The sequence below is a fragment of the Taudactylus pleione genome, unplaced genomic scaffold (genome assembly GCF_031769625.1).
Source record: "Taudactylus pleione unplaced genomic scaffold, aTauple2 ptg000522l, whole genome shotgun sequence".
NCBI lineage: Eukaryota > Metazoa > Chordata > Amphibia > Anura > Myobatrachidae > Taudactylus > Taudactylus pleione.
The window spans coordinates 4,088,920-4,109,615 of NW_028284924.1; the positions used below are offsets into that span (position 1 = coordinate 4,088,920).

Here is a 20,696-nt window from a genome sequence, read left to right on the forward strand (position 1 = left end):
TCCCCTGATTTGGTATAGCACTCCTCCTCCTGACTCCACTCCATCAGCTCCGCCATCAGCTCACATCTCCTTTATTGGTCCCCCATCACAGACACCGAGCATCCCCAAACAGATCATCATGACAAAAAAAAAATAAAACTCTGGAAAAAAAAAGAACTAGGATGACCACAGCAGACCACTCCATTGCTTGAAGCACTGATCTACACATTTCTTTAGCTCAGATATCTCACCGTCACCTTTTTAATCCTCCCGGCACAAGCTCGCAATCGACAGGTTCACGTTATCGGCCTTGTCTCTGCCTTGTATCTGCACCGGTTGGTTAACCTCCCTATAGTGAGCGGAATGGATCCACGTATCTTCCCTGGTCACCCTTTGAGGATGCTGTTTCGTCAGATACGGACCTTTCCACCGATCAGTCAAACGACCTGAGCTAAAAAAAATTTGGATCATAACAAATTCTTCCAGATTTGACATCATGACAGGTTGCATTAGACATGTTAGTTAATAACACTTCCAATTTCGGTTATTCTCATTCATCTTCGTGAGACCCTGCACAGTAACCTCATTATCAATTTTTCACATGAGGCTGCCTGTTTGGACAGTATCTCAAAGGGGGGCAAATAAAGGAAAAGACAGTCTGGGATAATCTTAGTGTTGTTACCCATCATCTTACGCATGTTCTTGAAAATGTCACCTGTAAAATAAGTCCCCCTATCACTTTTAATAATTCTAGGGATATAGTATCTGCATACAGGTTCTTGCAATTAAATCTTGTTATTAATAGCTACTGCTCTAAATAATGCCTGTGCCGCTGGGTTGGATAGTTTTCCGAGTAGTCGACCTCAGCCTGGCATGGCTGCCGTTTATCCTTAGCAACCTTGTGTCCTATGAGTGGGAGATAAAGCACAACAGTTTAATATCATTTAAACATGACCCAAAATACAACAATAAATCATCCACATTTTACATTAGAACAGATCCATTGATAGGTTGAAAAAATTATAAACAGTCATATAAGGCCTGGGAGAAGATACTGGGGTTACCTATGAACTCATGGGAAACTCGTGTTCCTGTGTGGTGTTCTTCGCTTTGCAGTACTTACTTACGTGTCCCACTTGGTGACAGTTAAAACATAATTTTGAACGGGGTGGATGAAAAGATTGTTGTGGGATTTGAGCAAGAGGGAAAGGTGGTGGGTATGGGTAAGGATAGGGAGGGTAAGGACATTGTGGGGAATATGAGTATGGGACCTGTGGTTGTGTATGATATGTGGGGTAAGGATGTGTTTGCTGTGGTGTGGGATTGGTGAGGACGTGTAATTGTTCTGGTGCAGGTGTGTCGGTTGGCTGTGATGTTATTGTCATTCCTTCCAGAGCTTGTATAGTGACAGCCATTAGTTTTTCGCTCTGGGTCTCTCTCTTTTTGGAAATGTTTTTATCATGTTCTATGGCAGACTCTATGAGGTTATCTATTGTAAGTCCCCTCCAGCCAGGTTGTGAGGTCTGAACCCGAATCTTTAAATCGTCTTTCAGACCGTCCATGAGTACCGTGACTATCATTCCCCTGTGGTGAGTGCTATCTTTAATATCTTCTATCCCAGTGTACTGGGTGATAGCCTGCAGAGCCCGGTCACAATAGACTTCAGCAGTTTCACTCTCCTTTTGCTTAATTGTGAAAATTTTGTTCCAGTTAACTACTACTGGAAAATATACACCCAATTGAGTCACAATGCGGGAAATGTTACCTTGGTTTACTTGGTCTGTTAAGGGAACGTCTCCATCCAATACACAGTCCGTGATAAATTTTGTCACGTCGGTATTGTGTGGCAGGCAGGCCCTTAACACTACACGCCAATCTTTATTAGTGGGCTCATGAGAACTACCCAAATTTCTCAAAAATCTTTGACATTTGACTAGTTCCTTTTTGGGATTGGGGAAATCATTTATGATGGAATTCAGTTCTGCTCTTATCCATGGACAATGCATTACTACTTCCCTCGTGGGCACTACACCATTTGCATCGGCATTTCCATTCGGAACAGTTATTGTCCGAATGGGATGCAGACCGGCAGCGTTGCTACCTCTGACCTGGTTACCTGGCTGGGGGTTTAATCTGCTGCTGCTATGTATGGTATTAACAACTTCCTCTATGGGTGCAGAGTGTGTTAACACTTCCCTTGCTGTTACCGATGGAGATGGCGGCACCACCCGTGATTGTGGTGATGCAGCATCTATCATTTGCACAGCATGGGAAACGGCAGACATTACAATAGGCTCATCATCCATATCATAAACACTTTCTTTATGGTTGCTTAAGAGAGGGTACAAGTTGCTTGTTACATTTTTATTGGTATTTTTGGTAACCGTACTTGCACCTCCATCCACATAAGGTGGGGGAGGTGAGCGTGAACTGCTGGCAATACTCTCCACGACGCTACTTTGCCGCACGTGCGCGCCATTTTGCGGCTCGTCCGTATTGCATCTCTGCGTCGTGGATGTATTTTCTGGCAATGCGTTCGCAACGCTAGTTTGCATCGTTTGCACATTTTTAAGCCAAGCATCCCCTTCATGCTGCCATATTTTTTAAACATTCAAAATACTTAATCTTTTTCTCTCGGGATCGCACCATACTGATGTGATCCTGGACATTATCTAACACATTTTTATCAAAACTACCAGTTCTGGGAAACGGTCTAACACTCTTTCTCGTCATATTAAACCATATATAGTATGCATAATACGACGGGCTGATCCACCTCCATTAGCAGCACATCATTGCCTAACATTTCTACTGTTTGCGTGGCTCCCATTCTGAGACAACTCCTACGCTTTTCAATAAAAATTTAAACTGGTGAAAGACAATCAAGATACTTTCACTTACCTACGGACGAAATTTCTAGATGCGCCACGCTCACCTACGGACGAAATTTCTAGATGCGCCACGCTCACCTACGGACGAAATTTCTAGATGCGCCACGCTCACCTATTATCTCTCAGCTCACAATCACACCTAGTGCGGCTCAACTACAATGCTCACATTTTATTGAACACTGCAGTCACACTGAGAGCCGGTCCCTAACAAAAATAACAAACCATACACCTGCTCTCTGTACTGAACGGTAAGCTGCTTACCGAGCGGCTAGGCTAACCCTTGCACCTAGCCCTTAAGGATCATACGATACCCTTAACTGTCCAACACATACTCACTGTTACACACTTTTTCTCTGCACAGAAAATAAACGTTTAACCCAGATATTGGTAGATAGAAAAAAATGTAAACCTTAATGGCTTTGTTCAAACACATGGCAGCAGAACCGGAAGTGCGTATACGCTTATTGTGCGACCGGCCGCATAGACAATTATGCGACTACCACACAAGCGTATAATGACTTTTAACTGCGTACGCAAAAATGCATCTCAGCCACATACTCAATACTGCGGCACCCCTCTAAACGTAAGGTTCTATCAACAGATAAAAAAACCTTTTTTTTTTTCTCTCTTGTCCCTGGATTCTGATCAGCGCTTCCTCTACACAATAACCGGCAGTACGCTCTCAGCAACACTGTGGTAATGAAAGACTAATGCGTCTTTCAAAAGGCGCCTCCACCCTTTTGCTGAGAGAGGACTGACGGAGTGTTATCGTGTATCAGATAGTGTAATAAACCGATGAGCCCCCACTGTTGAATTTGTAAATACATTCCTGCCTATAAACCTCTAAACACAACGCTAATTGCGTACGCAGTATGACCGCAAATAAAGACAGGAGTGGAATCTGTGGTTCCAACGCACAAGTATTATTCAGGTAAAAGTACAGTCAGTTACACGCAATCTATACATACATAATTTAGGCGTAAAAGGAAATAATACAGACCAAGTACGGTTATACATACGCTGCGCCTCTGGACCCAGAGATAGACTTCTGACTAGATATCCTCAGTTCACCCAAAATTCATCATGAACTGGCAAACCAGTGTTTGGACACTTGTAATTATTCCCCCCCAGACTGAAACAGGACAAAGGGAGAACTTCCTGCTGATCTCATTGGTTCCCAGAGGAGAAGCATATGTAACGACACATTTAACAGGTTTGTTTCAAATTGACTTTCCCTGCCTCTAACAGCCGGAGTCTTTCTGGTAACGCCTCCTTTAGCATCCTAACAGTTGAATCTAAAATATACATTTTGGTTGCTTGTAGGTTCTGCGGTCCATAACTCGAGAATGCATAATGCGATCTCCTCACCGATAGCACCGGAAAACTGTGGAAAGAGTATGCATCAGAACAACTCCAAGAATGACATGTTTATCTTGTATAATTCCTTAGTTAACAAATATCTTTATTTCTTAGCATTTACACTAACTTAACCAACTTGAATCATACAATTTGATGCTAATGGAACCTTGTGTGCGAATATGTAGTGTGTGGGTATTCGGGGTTTGGTATAAGGACGCTAGTTATTAATGGGTGAGATTTAAGTGCATAATCTCTCATACACGAAGTGAACATCCAGCAGTGTGGATGGCTGAGGGTTGTAATTCTACATGCCCTCTGTCAGCAGGCCCCCACCTGCTGTGTTCAAAGGAAAACAAAACCTCTTTTGTTCTCACAGACTCTTGTGTGAAATGCAAATGTTTTATCACCTCAAACTGTGGGATTTGGAGCCATCTTGTCTAGGATTCAGGCAAATCTAATTGTGTAGATATTATATTACAATTGCCACAACTATACTTTATCTGCATCCAGGGATTCCCAATTTGTATGTAAAAATACCCATTGTCTCTTCTTATTTACGTCTACTCAGACAGCTGGTTTTTCCCGTTGCCCTTGGTAGGTAAACAAAAACATTGCCATCTGTTCTTAGCTCCTGGGTTATAACTTGAATTAATGCTGACCACACAAAATGGTGCCTTGCGATCTCATTTCCAAAATGGAGTCTTGCGGCCATTCGCAAGATGGCGTCGCTGCGATTAAATTTTAAACTGAACTTGTCTCACTCAATTATTCAACTTCGACAATGTGCAGTACGGGTCCTGTGTGTTCGCACGCAGAGCGGCAGCAGAAGGTCAGTGACTGACAGTCTGCTGCCATTTTTTGGGCGTGAGGGGGCGGCGACAGCCTCCGTTTCCCAAAACGGAGGCGTGTGGCTGCCGTTGGGCGTGGGTGAGAGGCCAGAATACGGCTGATGCCTCCTGCTGCTGCATTACTGTAATTGCAAGGACCGAATTGCAAAGTTGAGCTGAGTCAGGCCCTCAGACTTTACACAATTTGTCACTGGTCCCTTAAATAAAAAATTTAAATGGGTATTTGGCGGTGATCGGCATATTCGTCCTGATTTGTGTATTTAGCCTACAGTACACAACGTCTACTTATCCATTGGGGCCGTCCACAAGCTCTATGAGGAGCCACACCCCAAGCATTCCACAGTCACTTCCCCCCTTCTCATTTCAGACTCTCCCATTGGTGGGAGGTATTGTGTGCATAGTAAGTCAAAAATATTGTTTTATTCTCCATTTTTTGACCCTCAATGCTTAATCCCACTCAGGGGCGTATTTATAATGGGTGCAGGGTGTGCGGTGCACCGCACACCTTGCACCCAAATTATACTTACCTTTCCGGAGTCCCATGTCGACGCCGGTGTCAGCGCTGTAAAAACACTTAGAAAATGGCCGCAGTGTCCATTTTCTCGTCGTTTTGTGCATGCACAGTATAGAAAAAATGGCCGCCATGGCCATTTTCCCCGTGACCTGCACATGCTGTATAGACTCTGGGCACACTCTAGTGCCCAGAGACTATCAGTGCGGCGCTGGCCACGCTGCGCTCAGTGCGCTGCAGGCTGCCGGACTGAGAGGAGGGAGCCGGTGATGGAGACTGCACACGGGCCCCCTCCTCTCTAGAAACACTGCTGATCCCACTGCTCCAGGTCTTACTGTATGTCAGAGGTTCCCAAACGCGGTCCTGAAGGCTCCTCAACAGGTCAGGTGTTAGATATACCCATGGGGAGCATAGGTGGTTAAATCAAATTGAAAGCGGTACTAATTTAAGTCACCTGTGGTCAAGCATGGATATCCTTAAAACCTGGACTGTGAGGATGCCTTGAGGACTGAGTTTGGGAACCTCTGCTGTATGTAATAAGAGCTGGGGCCTCAGACGCGGAATGGGTATGTAATGGCGGCTGTCAGGATGCCTCCTACCAGAATACTGACAGCGGCATCCCGATGGTTGGTATCCCGATAGGGGTCGGGTAAGTATACTTACCCTCCCCCATTTCCCCCTAACCCTCCCTTCTTGTAGCCTAGCCCTAATCCTCCCAACCCCGCACCCTAACCGTCCCCATTAGTGCCTAAACCTAACTCTCCCCCTTCGTGCCTAAACCTAACCCTACCCCCTTAGTGCCTAACCCTACCACCCCTCCCAGTGGTGCCTAATCCTAACACCCCCAAAAACCTAACCATAACCTCTCCACACTCCCTAAACCTAACCCTCCCCCCTGCTGAGGGCCCCCTGGGCTTACCTGGTTTGGGCTGGCGTCTTCGGCGTCGGGATTAAAATAGGTGTCGGAATTTCGACGCCTATCTTAAGTCTCTTGTTGGAATTTCTTTGTTGCCGGTCTCATAACTACATCCCCTCAGATGCATCTAGGCTGAGCATAAAGCAGATAAGACCTGGGACGAACGGGCAGAAAGCAGGGAAAAGGTCAGATTGATACGATATATTCCCAGATCCTTCCTGCTTTATTGTTTCCTGAAAACAAAATAGAATTTTTGCATGTGGCCATAAAAACCGGCATTTATTTATTATTGCACCCAACCTGCCCAGGATCCAAAAATTTGCACCACAGCTGATGGTGACATCTTAAAGTACAAACGCCATGCACATAGCATAAAATCAAGAGCATGGTGTTAGGAAGTGCCATTTGTGCTGTGGGCTTGCAGATTTGCATACATTACAAATATTGTGCCTGTTAACCAAGCTATAGGAAGATGTAACTGTTCTCAAGCTAGGACGATCTGAAGGAAGTTGGCTTTCTTAGCAGTCGTTAACAGTTGGATTTGCGTGCTTATCAATGGGACTGAGCTGGGGCAATGTAATTTGTTTCATATGGCATTGAACTAAACATAAGAAAGGAGCTAAATCCATTTTACCCCCAGCTGTCTGTGTAATGACATCCCTGAAATAAACCACAGTTTACTTCCATTCATTGCTGGAATTCCTGAAATTGTGGATTTCTTGATGTGTGTGTGTTTTTTTTTTTTACAGAAAAAGCCAATTGAAGAGCTATTAGGCGAGATGTAGCTTATTTTTAAAAAAATTCTCTTCTGACACGCTACAGATGATATTACTGAGGATATGTTAAGCTGATTACTCCAACCCAATTTCGAGATTCTTTCTTGAAAAAAAAAAAACATCCGAAAAAAAAAAAAAAAAGGACGTATACCATGATTTATTTTTCTGATGATCAAGAATGCTTAGCTCTAATCTTAATATAGCATGTCGAGAGGTTATAAGAGATCACCAATTTTTTCCCCCATGTGTATATTCCAGAAGATCTTATATAAATAAGAGCGAAAATGTTTTGGGAAAAGAAAAACATTTTCCAAAGCAGTTTTTCTTTTTTTTTTCAAGCTGTATAAATGGTATTTCCTGTCACATTTTTGAGCTAAATACCACACATGTTTGTGATTAGACGGTTAAAAAGGAATATGGATAATATTTGGGCTAAGATACGCTGTCATCTTACTGACATAGACCGGACATTTTTTCTTTGTATTATTTTTTTTTTTTTTTGCGCAATTACCTGGCAATAAAGACTATTCTGAAACATTCCAATTACTAATATTATTTAAATGTCTACAATCTGTGCAAAGAGAGGGAATTAATTATAAGGGCTAATGAATGTGTATAATAAATTTCTGTCTCTGACAATGGGTCACATTATTTTTACCAATATGTCGAGAATGTCATAATTGAATAACTTCTCACTACCTCAAATCGAATAAAAGTGTGCCATTAACACAGACAGAACAGAGAGTTTAATTTGAATGTTCCGCTATCATTGGCTAAATTAGGCTTATCATTTTTATACAGCACAAAAAATAAATAAAATACAATAATAATCATGTAGAAAAGTAGCGTAAAGGAGAGGCATTTTCTATAATAAAAATAAAATCAGTGATTGAGTTTGTTGACTACTATGTTCTGAACATTGTAGGAAACGCTAAGTGCGGGTTTATAGAAGTGGAGATGTTGCCTGTAGCAACCAATCAGATTCTAGCTTTTATCTTCTAAAAGGTGCAAGATAAATAAGTAGAACCTGATTGGTTGCTATGGGCAATACCTCACTTCTATAAATCTGTACTTTAGTAAATATACCCCTAGGTGTTGGAGAAAGGTACGATTCTACAAGCTGCTTATGAAAGGGAATGTTGTAATGTATTGGATGAATCGATTCATATTTGGACTAGTTATTGTCGTTCCTTGGGATACTGAATGGACAGATGCAGGTTATACAGCTGTTTATGTTTCAACATTTTGTAGAACAGGCTGCCATGTGTTACTTAATATATGTAACTTCAATGTGAAAATGTTCAGTCTGGCTCCACAATAATGACGTCATATTTATATCTTATGAATGTACAGATGTGTTGGTTACAGTTCTGGTAAAGCACCTTTACGATGTATACAACATGAATCTTGAGACCAGGGCCATAACAGGGTCTTTCTGCGCCCTGTACCAGACCATACTTGCCTACTTTTGAAAACTAGTTTCAGGGAGATTGCAGGTGGTAACAGACTGTGCCGCGGGATGCGCGGCACGCTGTTGAGAGGGCGTGTCATGTTTTGTCCAAAGGGCGTGTCTAGCTCCACCTGTGGGCGTGTCTAATGTCACTCAGGGGCTCTGCAAAATAAATATACTGTCTCCTGGTATAAATATACTGCTGCTTTACATAGATTGTGCTTTTTTGTTATGTTATTAATGAGGGATGCAAGACATGTTGTAGGAATAACAGCTAGTTCCCCACTGAATAATGGGTCTGATTCAGAGATGGACCCTCCGTAATACAATCGCATCTGCAGCTTTCGAAAATATGCTAATAGTTCCAGAAGCAGGAGGGTATGTATATGCAGTGGCGTAACTATAAATTTCCCAGTGTTCGGTATGTAGGGGTGCACCGCTCCCAAGCCACCGCAGGGGCTATTGTTATGCCACTGCACAGGGCCACCGTGCGTGGGGGTGAAAAGTCCACCACTGATACCTCGTCCGCTGCTGATCTCAAGCTGCACCCGCCGCATACCCGCTGACCCTGCCCGCCAGTCACACTGTGGCTTAGTGTTAGGCAGCCACCGCTACCCATAACCCCGCGGTGGCCAGCCTTAAAGACAAGTACAGATACGTCACGCGTTGTGACATCTCCCGCGCTGGCCCCGCCCCCTAACAGCTCGCGCATGCGCAGTCCGCAATTTTAGCGGGGGCAGTGGGAAACCGGGAGTAGAAGTAGGAATTGCGGGGGAGCGGGAGGGTGGGTTCGAAATCGGGAGACTCCCGCTAAAATCAAGAGGGTTGGTAACCCTGTACCAGACATGCCCCCCCAAGTGCATGACGCCATCCGGAGGGAATGGGGCTGGCAGCCTCGGTAACTACAGCTCTGACCGGAGCACCCTCAGGATGCTTCGGGGGAAGGGGGGCTGTTAGGGCTGTAGGTGCCAGCCTGGAATGTCTGCAGTAGCTATTCTGGATGCAGGGTGCCATTCCATACACCCTGCTAGCTAGATGCGTGGGTGAGCAGCGGTGCCGTCCTCAGGGCACTGCGCTCTGTGCGGTGGCAATGCTCACACACCCTTAGTTACGGCCCTGTTTGGTACCATCCTGCAAAGTATCCCCTGTATACTGTAGGCTTTCAGCCCTAATTAGCCTTATATGGCTGCACTGGTATAATTAGCCCAGAGCTTCCAGCATAAAGAACTCAGGACAATTGCACAGGATGGAGGTCAGTGTATGTAGCTATAGCAGTGGTTCTCAAACTCGGTCCTCAGGACCCCACACAGGTCACGTTTTCCAGGTAACCCAGCAGGTGCACAGGTGTACTCATTACTCACTGACACATTTTGAAAGATCCACAGATGGAGATAATCATTTCACTTGTGATTCTGTGAGGAGACCTGAGTTTGAGAACCTGGCTGCTATAGCATTGTATGTTGTGCTTTACAATCTAGAAATAACATTATTCTGTATGGTTACTGTACTTGAAAAGCTAGAGTCTAAGGGGCCTATTCATCAACACTAAAATAACGTTTTTAAAGACATTTTCCTTAATTACCGTTATCTTAGTATTCATGAAGAGACTTAACACAGGAGATATCACTGATATCTCCTGGTTAAGTCCCCCTGCGTTAATTTCCACACTCCCCATACATTAGTACATTAGTATGGGGATATGGAAATTAGGCTATTCATCAAATTCCGAAAATTATGTATATTCGGAATTTAATGGAGTTACTGTGAGGTGGCGAATAGCAGGTGACACTTACCTGTGTCAGCGTGTGCAGGTCCCCCCGCGTCTTCCTCTGGCGCTTTGGTCCCTCTTCTGGCTTCGGTGTCTGCTCGGACACTGTGTTCTCCCAGCAGAACCCAATAAAGTTTACAAAGAAAAAAAAGTTTTTTTTTTTTCTTTTTCTAAACTGTACTGTGGTCTGCCTGGAGAACACGAGTCAGAGCAGACACAGGCGCTGCAGTGGGCAGGTAAGTGCGGGACAGGGGGGAGGTATGCGATGGTGGAGGGGGACACACACAACAAAATTACCGCAGCTGTAGGCAGTGCTGCGAATGCGCTGGTTTTACGGATGTAACAGTGCATGCGCTGCACTGATTACAGCTGTGGTAAGGAAGAGTAGATAGGGAAAACTATTTCCCAAAAAGCTGTCATCGCCAAAATGACAGCTTTTCGGAATAGATAGTTATAGAGAGGAGGAATGATGAGTTCCTCCGGTAATTGGGTAGAACTCCATGCGAGTTCTAAACCTAATTACCTCCATCGAATTTTAAGTTATGATGAATTGGCCCCTAAATCTTAGGTTCTCAATGAGTAATTAGGCACTAAGAATAATAAGGGTAGGAGAAGCACGCGAGGGATGAGGGCCCTGCTTGTGAGAGCTTACATTCTAAATGGAAGGGGTAGACAGACATGGGTGACACAGACTGGGTAGACAGTGAGGAAGGGGCATGGAGGATTGGGTTAGGATGAAACAGCTTTGCTGCCACCATTAAGGGTTAATTTGTGGATCTGTCCCTCCAACAGGTAACCTGAAATTCTACCTGCACACAATTACTAATATACAAGTGGACAAATGGACCAGGGGATATTTTCCATACCCAATGTCATAACCTCTCAGAAAAGCCTTATCTATATCCTGACCAGCTGCATCAAAGGGAGGTACAAATTTCTGTTTTTAGGATTTACAATCCAGGAAACTCTGAATTCAGGGGTTGTTAAATGCAGAGGGGTTTCCTGACACATGCCTTATACTGGCCTTAGATTGTCATCTGCTATTTCCAGGTCTGTGTTGGCTTCAAGGAGAGCAGAAGCTATAAAAATTAATTCTACCCATAAGCACCTCTGCAGCACAGAACCTAAGGGGTCTATTTACTAAGCAGTGTTAGGAGACAGAGTGAAAAGTGATAAGGTGCCAGCCAATCAGCTCCTAACTGTCATTTTTCAAACACAGCCTGTGAGATGGCAGCTGGGAGCTGATTGGCTGGCACCTTATCACTGACTTATCACTTTTCACTCTGTCTCCTAACACTGCTTAGTAAATAGGCCCCTTAGTCACTTACAGGACATAGGCACACCCAATTGCATGGCAGCCATTTTGAAACATTTACAGGGCAATATTACTCATTGAACATACACACTGGTCAATAGAATACAGTTATTGTGCACAAAGTTTTGAAAATTATAATGGGGCCTATTCATCATACGATAAATGGCCCGGTAACCTTGCAGAAACACTAGTGTCAGCATATTTAGGTTACCAGGCTATTCATCATTAGGGGTCCGACAGGACCCCCCTGGTATTCAGCAAACTCTGGAAACTAAAAGTTTTTGGAGTTTGCTGCCGAGAACAAGCGCCATCTTCAGACAGCGCTTGTTCTCAGATCCCCGCTCTTTCCTATGGGAAGGAGTTCCGAGGATGCAAAGAGGGATCTGAGCGGATCCCTCCACCGCCTCCTCACTTCTTCCCGGCGGCTTTGCGCATGCGTGACCTGAAGTCACACATGCGTTGCTGGGACGACGGGGAGCAGGTGAGTAACGCAGCTACAGAAGTAGCTGCGATAATTTCCACGGGGACAACTGCTTTTCGGAGCAGTTGTCCCCTCAGCGGAGCAATGATGAATTGCGTCGGTGTCACGCTTCCCCCGCTGCTATTTGGATACTTAAGTATCCCTCGCAGCGAGACCAATGCTTCATCATCGGAGGCCATACGACCTTTGATGATAAATAGGCCCCCTAATCTCATAGTTATTTCCGGGAAGACCATGAAACTATGTCAAACTTATATTCAAAGTTGTGTAGCTAATGTTACTACATGCAAGCATACCTGCCTACCCTCCTGATTCCTGTGGGAGACTCCTGGATAAAGGCACAGTCTCCCGATGCCCCGGAAAAGTAATTAAAAGCCCCGCATTCCTCTGCTGTCGGGAATAACCTGCTGTAGAGCTCCTTCTCTAGCTGCAGTTGCTGCCGGCGGCCACCAGGGAGAGAGCATATGAAAGTAAGGTATCCGGAATTATAGAGCTTTGGCAACATGGCCGCCAGCCTTCTGCAATGAGGATAGTATTTAGGTTAGGTCTAGACTATACAAGGCTGATGGACCTGTGACGTCACACCCACGTGACCTGGCCTGAAAGGGGGAGGGGCGGGGATGCTAACGGGGGAACCAAAAGTGGCCCCTCGCGGGCTCGCTGCGCTCGCCGCGCTTCGGGCACGGTGGCTCGCTGCGCTCGCCACACATATGTATTCCCCCTCTATGCCCTAGTGTATGGTAACGCAGGAGCGGTCCAGCCTCCTGCAGCGGTCACATGGTGGATACGTCACAGAGGTCCTTTAGCCAAATAGGAAATAGCAGCAGCCATAGAATTTACCCGCTCCTCTAGTTGTCCCTGCTCTCTGCTGATCAACACAGGGCTATGACAGATGCTGTGTGGCTCTGCTACAGGTATAGCATAGGAAAGTATTACTGTACTGTATGTGTGCTTGGCACTATGGGTGTGGGGGCTGTATGGTGGTACTGTATGGGGGCTGTATGCTGGGTACTGTGAGTTTGTGGGTATAGGGGGTGTATGTTGATCACTGTATGGCTATGGGGGGTGTTGATGAGCACTGTGTCAGTGTGGGTATGAGGTGTGCATGTAGGGCACTGTATTGGTATGGGGTGTGCATGCTGGGCACTGTATGGGTGTGTATGCTGGGCACTGTATGGTATATGTGGGGGTATATACTGGGCACTGTGTTGGTATGGGGTGTGTATGCTAGACACTGTGTGGGTATGGAGGGGGTGTATGCTGGGCACTGTGTTGGTATGGGAGGGTGCATGGTGATTACATTACTGTATGGGTATGGGGGGGTGTATGCTGGGCACTGTATGGTATATGTGGGGTTATATACTGGGTACTGTATTGGTATGGGGTGTGTATGCTGAACACTGTGTGGGTATGGGAGGGTGCATGGTGATTACTGTATGGGTATGGGGGGGTATATGCTGGGCACTGTATGGTATATGTGGGGGTATAAACTGGGCACTATGTTGGTATGGGGTGTGTATGCTGAGCACTGTGGGTATGGAGGGGGTGTATGCTGGGCACTGTTGGTATGGGGTGTGCATGCTGGGCACTGTGTTGGTATGGGAGGGTGCATTGTGATTACTGTATGGGTATGGGGGGGTGTATCCTGGGCAGTGTGTAAGTATGGGGGTGTATACTGATCATTATGGGTAAGGGGGGTGTTTGCTAAGCACTGTATGGGTATGGGTGTTGCGCGTCTTCTGAGTACTATGTGGGTATGAAGGGGTGTATCTGTGTGGATAAGGGGCATACTTGCCTATCCTCCCACATCCTAAGGGAGTCTCCTGGTTTAGTGCAGGACACACCCGGAGTGGTAATAGATATGCCCACAGGTGGAGTTAGACGCCCTTTGAGCAGAGCATGATGCATCCCATTAACAGCGCGCCGCGTTCAGCATTCTATTACCAAGTATAATCTCCCTGAATCTAGGGCCTGATTCAGAGCCGCTCGTAAGCGGCCTCTCGTTCGCTCCGAGCGATGTTTGCCCAACTGCGCATGCGTACGGATCGTTATATGCATGCGCGAACCAGTCAGTGTGGTCGAAATTCATGTGCTCGCAAAATAGCGAATGCCTGATAATTTGAGTGACAGGAGGAGGCGTATGTGGGTGGTAACTGGGGAAGGTGCTTGAAAACGGGGAGTGGAGATCCGAACGCAGGCGTGCTTAAAGGTCAACATGGGCGTTTTAAGGGTGTGCATAATTAAAACAGCAGCGTCATTGACCACGTCACTGGGTTATTTTATAGCCAGAACTGCTCGCAAAATTGTGGTGGCAAAAACCAACCACAAGAATAGCGAGCAGTTCATACCCTGGTCGATGTACTCGATTAATCTAATAAATAGCGTACATGACGTAGGATGCGAGCAGCCAGGGGGCGTATCTTTTCAAAAAACGACCGCAAGTTTTGTTCGCTCGTTCAGACCTAGAGGCGTGAAAAGACCGCAAAGAGCGAACGGTTCATTTGAATAGCCACCCCTATTTTCTGGACGAGCGAGCGCTAATTACGTCCGGCTCTGAATCAGGCCCCTAGTTCAAAGGTAGGCAAGTATGGTGCAAGCGAGGTGCCAGACAACATGGATGGAGGGGGGTTCAGACTGCTATAAAATGTTTTGCTCCTGCTAGTATATGGGATTCCTGCTCAAACATTGAGGTACTAGATAATAGGAATATTTATGGGTGTTTAGAAGTAGATGTCTCCACCATTGAGTTATTATATGTTCTTTGGGCCTGATTCAGACCCACTCGCGAGCGGCTGTACGCTCGCAAGTGGGTCGATGGTCTGCACTGAGCATGCGCACGACGGAGGGAGCTCCGTCGTGCGCATGCGCCAGACACGACGAGCGAAGGACTTTCCTTCGCTCGTTGTGTCCGATCAAAGGGGGCGTGCTGTCAATGTTGATTGACAGCACGCCCCCTTTGGTGGGCGTGCCGGGGGCGTGCCTCCCTGACGGGGGCGTTCCCACGGGAACGCCTCCCGTCAGAAGCCGGCCCACTGACATCACTAGTGATGTCAGTGGGAGTGATTTTGGCTCTGATAGAGCCAAAATCACTCCGGAGCTTGCGGTTGAAAACCTCAACCACAGGCTCCGGCTCGCAATTTCGATGGTCGCGATGGTCACGACCATCGCGGCCATCAAAATGCACGCTCGTATAGCCTGTGGGTGGTGACCCACAGCTATACGAGCGTCCAGGAGGACGCTCCATGAAAAAGGAGCCCGGCCCTCATGCAGAGCGTGCGCTCTGCTCAGAGCGTACGGCTCTGAATGAGGGCCTTTGTCTCCAAAATAAGGATATGATATAAACTTTGCCAGTGAGCACAATTCCTTTTAACAGCCCTGATTAGCTCTGGCAAAGATCTTAGATAAACTTTGGTTTATCTATTATAGATGGTGTAATTATATCATCTATAACAAATCTCGTTCACGGTTTCTTTAATTAGAGAGGATATACAAATAGAGTTATACGCTCCTGCTACAGAGCAATGCAGGAATACTGCGGTGCAACACACAGCTCCCTATAAAACAAAGGGCCTGATTCTCTCGTCCAGAAAATAGGGGTGGCTATTCAAATCAACCGTTCGCTCTTTGCGGTATGTTCACGCCTCTAGGTCTGAACGAGCGAACAAAACTTGCGGTCGTTTTTTGAAAAAATACGCCCCCTGGCCGCTCGCATCCTACGTCATGTCCGCTATTTATTAGATTAATCGAGTACATCGACCAGGGTATGAGCTGCTCGCTATTCTTGGGGTTGGTTTTTGCTACCACAATTTTGCGAGCAGTTCTGGCTATAAAATAACCCAGTGACGTGGTCAATGACGCTGCTGTTTTAATTATGCACACCCATAAAACACCCGTTTTGACCTTTAAGCACACCTGCTTTCGGATCTCCACTCCCCGTTTTCAAGCACCTTCCCCCGTTACCACCCACATACGCCTACCCCTGTCACTCATATTATCAGGCATTCGCTATTTTGCGAGCACATGAATTTCGACCGCACTGACTGGTTCGCGCATGCGTATAACGATCCGTACGCATGCGCAGTTGGGCAAACATCGCTCGGAGTGAACGAGCGGCTGCTTACGAGCGGCTCTGAATCAGGCCCAAAGTTCATACTTTCATTTTGTTACCAATCATAGTCATCAGAATAACTGTTATATATTATTAATATTTATTTATTTTGCACCTGTAATAGGGCAGATTCAAGTGCTCTGTGATGATAATGACTTAGTAAACCGGGAGTATATGCTACATAGACAGATGTGGGTGAGCATGTATGTCAAGATGCGTACTGCTCTGCAAATGGGTGAACATATGCATTTTTTCTGTGCACGCTTCTTTTGAGCAGTTTTCGATTTACTTGCAACTTTACATCAACACCATGTTGTGTAACAGTGCCACACAACCGTTGTAGCATAATGGTTTGGGAGGGGTCAGTGCAGCAGTATCACAAGTGGCCCCGGCCAGTACATATGCTGCCACAGTCACATGTCTATTCATGGCTCAGATAATTGTTACACTGTCCAGTTTATCTGTCTGTCTATCTAATGGTGCGTACACTCGGTCAGATATTACAGGACGATATGGACGATAACGATATCGATCATATCGTTCGTATCGTCCTGTTTTTGGGCCCTTCCAAACCCCAAATGATGGCCGATATCAATATCGACAATCGCCCGTGCATGCAGGTCAACCTGGTCGATATCGACCAGGTTCGATGATCGCGGGTCGTTATAGTTGTTTGGGGGTTGGTGCATGCGCTGGATGTTCGATATCGAATATCCAGCATATGCAGGACGATCAGACAACGATATCTGATTGTTGTCTGATCGCTCCGTGTGTACGGAGCTTAAGAGTGAAAAGTGATAAGAAAGTGATAAGGTACCAGCCAATCAGCTCCCAACTGCCATCTCACAGGCTGTGTTTGAAAAATGACAGTTGTGAGCTGATTGGCTGGCACCTTATCACTTTCTTATCACTTTTCACTCTGTCTCCTAACACTGCTTAGTAAATAGACCCCTAAAGATGATAAGTGGTTAAAATTATATAATCAAGTTGGCAGTTAATGACGGTGTGACCTCTGACCCCTCTCACCAGTGTCTGTGATGTCACTTCCAGAGAGTTACGGCATACCACACATCTACAGCCTCCAAACATGTCTGTTATTTACCATACATACAACCTCATCATGACAACACAGACACTCCTGTTAATCACCCAGTAACAATATCACACCATTATCCATACCCAAAAAATATAAAACCATATAGAAGGAAAAAGGCACACAGGGATGCCCAGGCCACATACAGAAAGAAAAATACTCTGTAGAGAAGAAAAGGTGAGGACGTCCCAATAGATAAAATAATAAGTAAATTATAAAAGATGGAATGAATAATAAAAAGATGAGGAGCAAAAAAAAGTAATGCTGAGGATAATGTATATAATAAAATTAAGTGCTGATAAGAAAATCAGACAGATGAAGGGGGAAAGAGAGATGGAGTAAAATTGGTAGTCTCCCAGATACTCTGGAAGTGTAGGCAAGTGTAGACTAATGGGGTGATTTAGAAGTGGACGCAGGGAAGCCATGGGGCGCAAGTGTCCGATGGTTTCCCTCTGCGTTAAAGTCTTGCTAATGCACCGTGATGGTTACCGCACAGAGAAGTAGATTGAAATTTGCATGGAGATCCATGCAAATTTGATGGGCATTTGTGGGTGGTAACTGGAGGAGTGGCTATCATTGATGGGCGTGTTGGTGTCAGCAACTATGTCTAAAGACAGTTGCACTGACACCGGAGGCCATGGTCTGTCGGATGTTCTGCATCTGCCATAGGCACGTGTGATGGTGCGCAGATAGTGCGTCTGCGTACACACACTGGCAGAATCACGGCGCAGCCGGTGGGCGTCTCAATAGAACGCCCCTCGGCCACAGCATTACCATAAAGACGCAGTAGCAGATGCACCAGTATCGGTCAAAGATCAGTCGATCATCTGACTTCTGAGTAACCCTGTGGCCGCGAGAGCTGAGCCACCATCGCTGTTTTTACTATAACGGTCGCAACACGCCTGCATTTCAGTCACCTCCCCCTCTCCCCCCCTACTGTTGCTGCCCACGAGTGGTCCCTGTCTGTAATCACTTTGTGAATAAATCCTCAAAGTGAGCGATGCATGCACAGATTAACGATAATCACCTAACTGCGTAAACATGGGCATTCCGTCTATCTCTGGATCAGGTGTTTTTGTTATATAAAAAAAAAGAAAGCAAAATCAGTCTGACATGTACCCAATCATGCATTTTGTGATACTGTACATTACAGGTATATCTAGGCTTCCCATACTATACCGTTAAACAGGGACGCCCAGGAATTACACAGGTTCTGTGGCTGGTTGACTTCAAGCCTGGATTTCACCTGCTTGTATGTAGCCACAGAACCTGTGTAATTCATGAGCGTCCTGGTGTAAAGCGATTGCATGGTAAGCCTAGGTATAGTATATTCTATATCACACCGCAACAGAGGACAGCAGAGCTATAAGTAGCTCAGCACAAGAGCCACAAGTTGTCAGGCAGTGTTCTACTTAGAGACAAACGGCACAGTGCAAGCTGTCACTTAGCAAATACATTACCAGCTGTCAGGTTTCACAGGTTGTTTTTTTCCCTAACACAGTGTTGCCTTTTGTGCCACCAGCTGGCAGTAGGCTGCTGCAGTTCATACGCAAGAACGTATTATAAAAACATCTCCAGAAAAGAGAAAAAAAAAGAACACTTATTTATTCATTTATTTTGAGAGAGTCAGAATTATCGACTGTGTGGTCCCATCCCTCAGACAGTATTCACGACAGGAAAGGGTTACTTGCTGATGTAGATATTATGCCATAGAACTGTAGAAGTGGCGATGTTGCCCATAGCAACCTATCAGATTCTAGCTATTATCTTCTAGAAGGTGTTAGATAAATGTTAAGTAGAATCTGATTGGTTGCTATGGGCAACATCTCCATCCCCCCCCAAAAAAAATAATTGCTTAAATATGTTTGCAGAAGCTCAAATAAGCATATTCTGTGCCTGGTAACAAAGGAAGCACCAGTCAGTGTAAGACAGGGGTGCACAAGCGATCAATCGCGTATGATTTGCGAGATCCAGCTCTGTCATCATCATCGTCCAGTGCACTGTAATGAGGATGAGCAGAGCTATCTCGCGCAACTTGTGCCCCGCTGACGCGTAGTACTCGCTCTGAATGAGCCCCCTTGCGAAATTCCTGAGCATTTCAGATTGAAACGATATATAAGATAAATATATGGTCATTTATTATTACGGATTACGGTTTGTGGGACCCAGGGGCAACCAACTTGTGGGGGTCTCTGCCAATAACATTATCAATGTGAATATGCTGGTGATGTTATTAAAAAGTATAATGTGTAAATACTCCCATCAACGAAAATGTGTTAAATGCACTGTAGTTCCCATTATGCCATAATATAGTCAGGGCTGTTGCCCCTGGCCAACAGCCCCGACCGCCCTAATATTAATTCGGCATTGTGAGTATACTGTATGTAGGGATGATGGACAAAAAAACAGATACTTATAGCTACCTGGTTCCAATGGAATTAGTACATATTGCATTGACACTGTAGTTACATGGTTAAAAGCACAAGGGAAACTTACCGACTTTACAAAACTCCTCTCCGGGAGCGCCCGGAGAGGAGCTGCTGCTGACAGCTTCGGGGGCGGGGCCAGACTGCAGACACCATTAGGCCCCACCCCTTCATGGGAAAAGGTTGCGATTCGCGGGTTTGAATATTCAATAGTCAGGGAAGCTAGGTTGGTGTAGTGGTTAGCATTACTGCCTCACAACTCAAATGTCTTGGGATGGTTCCTACTAAGACTATCTTCAGGGGAGTTTGTATGTTCTCCCAGCTTTAGCGTGGGTTTGCTCTCACAATCCAAAAACATACTGGCAGGTTAATTAGATTTAGCCAAAAAAATAACCCTTGTCCATGTGGCAGGGAATATAGGGACTGACTCAGGATTGTATACTATTCCAATGTGTACACAGATCAGTGATAATCGGCACTCTGCGTATGAGTCAAGGTACATTACTGTAGTCGCTCCAGCGACACTTTCCTCGCAGTGTGGTTGGCAGGGAGCATTTGTGGGAGGTAACGGGGAGTGTCGGCAAGGAATGTAGGCATGTTGCAACAGTTTTGAGGGGGGGGGGGGAAGGTTCAGACCCTGCAGCTGCGATCCCGTATCCAAGAAAATGTCTGCGGTGTATTATGTCCCGCGGCCATTCTGTGCGACCATATTGTCACGCAGAGCTGTGATAAGTGCATGATCTGCGACCGGCACACAGATGATTGAATTTGCAAA

General features: G+C 45.6%; 1 protein-coding gene across 6 annotated transcripts in view; it reads left to right on the forward strand.

The window, feature by feature from the left end:
- STON1 (stonin 1) overlaps window positions 1-20,696 on the forward strand; it is a 139,260-nt gene that overhangs the window by 51,145 nt on the left and 67,419 nt on the right. For 2 of the 6 annotated variants that reach the window (XM_088450730.1, XM_088450729.1), the window contains exon 2: window positions 11,291-11,425. The exons of 3 other annotated variants lie outside the window; for them this stretch is intronic. The gene's annotated coding sequence lies outside the window, so the exon portion shown is untranslated. Of the gene's footprint in view, window positions 1-10,143; window positions 10,186-11,290; window positions 11,426-20,696 lie in introns of those variants that run through there. One more of the 6 variants, XM_088450731.1, reaches the window with a different exon arrangement.